This window comes from Dryobates pubescens, chromosome 34 (assembly GCF_014839835.1).
Source record: "Dryobates pubescens isolate bDryPub1 chromosome 34, bDryPub1.pri, whole genome shotgun sequence".
NCBI classification, from domain to species: domain Eukaryota; kingdom Metazoa; phylum Chordata; class Aves; order Piciformes; family Picidae; genus Dryobates; species Dryobates pubescens.
This window is the reverse complement of record NC_071645.1, coordinates 3,288,876-3,293,058: the sequence shown is the minus strand read 5'-3', so window position 1 is coordinate 3,293,058 and position 4,183 is coordinate 3,288,876. Positions and strand designations below refer to the sequence as shown.

Sequence of the window (4,183 nt, the reverse complement as noted above, 5' to 3'; positions counted from 1 at the left end):
GCAGCGTTCAAGTGAATATTTCTCATTTTTACTTTCGACCAACTGCGGAGCTAACCAGAACATTTTGAAATTTGACTCCCTTGCCAAGGCCTGCTGTAAAGAAGGGGAATTGGGGAAGGGTGGTGGCAGAAATGCCTGCTAATTTCCCTGCTTCTTCTCTCTTTCTTTTTTTTTTTCCCCCCTTCTGCTTTTTGGAGCCCAACCCCAAAACCGGCGAGCCCACCTCCTCGGGCTGGGGGAAGAAAAGCGTTAATGAGGAAGCAAATACAGTTTAAAACTTCAGTTCTTACAGAGATCCAGGTGGTGGGGGGAAGGAAAGGCAAGAACAACCCCATTTTTTTTTTCCAGGCCACATTAGTAATGCCTTTCTTTTGCCAAGTTAATATTGTTTGCACGCCTCCTTGAAGGAGGGCTAGGTCCTTCCATCCTCCACCAGTCCCCCTTTAAACAAACACCTCATAACACCAGAGCTATAAATAACACGAGGTGGAAATGGCTGCCTATGTTTCTATGCCCTCCTTTGTATTCACATTTTTTTCCAACATATAATCCTGCTGCCTTTTTTTCTTCCCCCCCCCCCCCCCTAATTTTTCCTTTCTTCTCTTTCCTTTTTTTCTTTCCTCTTTGCTTTCCCCCTGCTTCCTCCACGTTGTGTGGTTATATATAGAATATTTATAATGGTCCTATTTCCAAAGCAATTTTCACCACTGCCACACAGCAGGAAGAAATTGAGAAATTGCTGGTTGTTTATTTATTTCTTTCTCAGTGGGGATATGCACTTAATCCAGCACAATGTGGGAATATATACTATATATATATATATATGTTATGTTATATATATATGTTATGTTATATATATATATGTTATGTTTTTTCTATATATGCTATGTATTGAAACACATACAGCATGTATATATATAAAGAGAGAGATAGAAACATGTTTGTGTGTGCATTTTAAATGCAGACCATATTGATTTCAATGTGGAACTTATAAAGATGGGAGATATTCTTATCTCTGCAGGAAATAAAGGGTTTGGGGTAATATTTATGGGCAAGATGGTGACCAGCTTACACACCCCCAGCATGCACAAAGCTTCTTTATTTAAGTCAGGGGAGGTACGCTGTGGGGGGAGAGGTTGTTGCTTAGTGAGGAAGGAAATTATAGTCCAAGTGCAGAGGTCTCACCCCCATCCCAAAGTCACTGCAGACCTCTTGAAGCTGGAGGAGTATATTGGGGAGATACCAGTGTACACTTACCCTCCTCTCCCATCCCTCACTAGGCATCTGCTGCTGGCAACTATTAATGGGATATCAGGCTTAATGGCTAATTAGCCCTGGTAATGGCTGTGTAGCCCTATTAGCAATGCCTCCTCCATGTCACAGGAGAAGGGAAGAGCTTTAAGAGGATCATGGCTCAAGCCAGCCTGACACTGTGGCAGAGGCTGGCAAGGATTTCTGCAGTCTGGGCTGGATGGGAAGCCAGCCACCACTTGGATGGCTTCAGGGTACAGGGCAGCCACAGATGATGCCAAACAGTGTACCTGGGCTCGTCTTGGCACATTTGAAGGGTATGGCCTGTATGGAAAGGAAATGGAATTGCTATCATTGAGCTGGGCTTCTGTAGTGCAAAGATGCATTTCTTCAAGACTTGATTCTCATTCAGGACTCACCCTGCCCAAAAAAAAAGAGGATTCACGTGTTTCCATTTTTGAGATCAAGCATGGTGAGGTAGAAAAAGGGGAGGAGAAAGGGGAAGAGCAAAGTCTTTCAGTAGTTATGGCACTTCTGGATTTCTCCTGAAGCCTGCTGCCCTAAGCCTTAGCAGAGCTTCATGAAAAAAAATCCTACAGAATTTAGCTTGTTCAGAGTCTGTCCATAGGATCAGCTGTGTTGTGTTTGGTTCGAGGTCCTTCTCAGACATCTTCCAGCCTCTAGCAGGAGCCAGGAGCCAGTAGCTGATGCTCAGAGAGTTCAAGAACAACGCCAGTGATGCCTTCACAGATTCCCTGAACATGGTGCTAACTTCTGGCAACCTGTGGCTCTTGTGTTTGCTAGCTCAGGTGGGCTCTTCTTCTATTTATTAGTTCACATGAACTTAAAAATCTCTCTTTTGTCCCTGGACTCCTGTGGCAATGAGTTCCCCAAACTCACTGTGGGCTGTGTGAGAAGCAGGTATGGCTTTTATATGATTTTGTTTCTCGTTCAGAGCGGGAATTCTGTAGGGCTGGGGCTTCCCTGCTGCACAGAGGACGTGAAATATGTAATAGAATAGTAGCAGGTTTTGAGCTATTTTTTTCTTGATTGCATTTGACAAGTCCTGTCTATCAGCTTAGGGAAATTAAAAAAGAGCAAGCATCTATCTTAGCCCTTTTTTTCCCCTCTTTTTTTTCTTCATTGGTATCAGGCAGCATCTGAAGCAAAGCACTATTATTTGAAAGGATTAGACCCTGAAGAATGTGCATGGGACATGAGAAGTATTGAAGCACAGTGGGTGATACCAGGAGCATCTGTGATCTAAGAAGCCCTCAGAAAGGCGAGGAAGAATGTGTGGCTGTTGCAATGGGTTCCCTGGAATGTCAAATGAACATGTGGGTGCCACCGGGTGCTGGGGAGAATGCAAAGCTGTCTAGGTGGGCGCCAAGATATGCACTAAACAATATGAAACATGCCAGGCGAAGCCACTGCGACAAAGGAGAGAGGGGTGGGGGCGGGGAGAAGGGTGCTGGAATTAAAACAGAGATGAAGCTCCCGGTATGTTTTGCTCTCACTTCTGAAGTATCTGTCTCATGCTGTTCTCCTCTTAATCTGTCAGTTACAGTTAATAGCTGATCAGAGCAGTACTTTAATGAGTCAGCCAGATTGTTTGCATAAACAGTTGCTAGGCTGATGTAACCAACAGCAGTTTGATGCTGAATTCTCCCTGTATGACTTACACCTGCGCTCTCACCCCTTCCTCCCACCCTCTGGGTTGTTTTCTGCCAGAAGGGCACCTGAACAGGCATGGTGAAGTGGTAGCTGCTTGAGTTTGGTTTTTTCCTTTCTTTCCCCCCTCCCACCCCCCCAAATGTATTTACATCCTTGCAGGATTCCATTTCCTCCTCTCCCACCACCAAGAGAAGATTTCGCAGCTAACACGCTCCAGGACGTGACTTCAGGTGCAATAATTCACAACTGGAGCTTTGCCTGAGTACTGCCTTTTGCAGCTAGGTGTGAATTATTAAGCTCTGTTTCTCACCTCAGAGTGCCTTTATCAAGATTATAATAATAATAAGAGCACGAAGAGAAGAGCTAAGCATGGAGCACAACTCGGGGGATTAAATGGGGATGTTTCTCAGTGTGCTCTGACATATTTACAACTTGGATGTTTTACTTTGAAGTGATTTCAGGGATTTCCTATTAAGAGAGTAATTCTGCCTGAAAAGAAAGAAAGAAAAAAAGGAACAAAATGGTTGCAGTCTTATTCATTAATTACTATTAAGAGAGATTGGAACAACCCAAGGCTTAGAGCTGCCCAGGTTCTCATCCAAGTCTCTTTTCCTTGGCCTCACCTCAGCACTGTTAAAAATTGCTTTCCATTTATGCAGTGCCTTTTTTTTTTTTTCCCTGTGACATTCTGAAAGCCCTTGATAAAAATTAATTAACCCATAATGCAAATCTGTCAAAGATGGAAAAAGGGCTCCTGACTCTTGCAAGTATTGCTTTGCATGAATATCTGGGCAGAATGACTCCCAGGATGAAGCTTCCGATGATGCTACCATGCTTAGTTAAAAAAAAAAAGGTACCTTTTAAACCAGGTTTTTGTGTAATGCTGTGTGGGCAAAGTGAGCATTCAATGATATTCTCTTCCACAGATGGGGGAAAACAGTCACCAAGTGACTAAACAATTTACTCACAGCCACAAAGGAGAAGAACAGAGCGTTCCTTGTTCAGACCATGCGCCTTCCCTATTGCTCTCCTGCATACTCAACACTGTGTGGGGAATACAAAGGTTCAGAGCTCTGTGCTTTACAGAAGATGTATGGTAAAGGTCTGGACATCTTTTTTGAGAGCTCATGGTGAGATGCACAGTACCCTTTGACTGGGTTATATGCTCAGACCCTGGGTAAATGTCAATTTGCCAAGTTAATTTTGGTTTCCTAAAATTATGCTCCTGTTTTGGATTAGGTGTTCCTTCCATTTTACA

At 43.6% G+C, this 4,183-nt stretch overlaps 1 long non-coding RNA gene across 1 annotated transcript; it reads left to right on the top strand.

The window, feature by feature from the left end:
• The first annotated feature begins 1,890 nt into the window (after positions 1–1,890).
• Positions 1,891–3,964, top strand: LOC128898870 (uncharacterized). The gene is made up of 3 exons (XR_008463005.1): positions 1,891–2,060; positions 2,405–2,630; positions 3,852–3,964. It is a non-coding gene; the product is annotated as an uncharacterized LOC128898870 (long non-coding RNA).
• Positions 3,965–4,183: the final 219 nt, after the last annotated feature.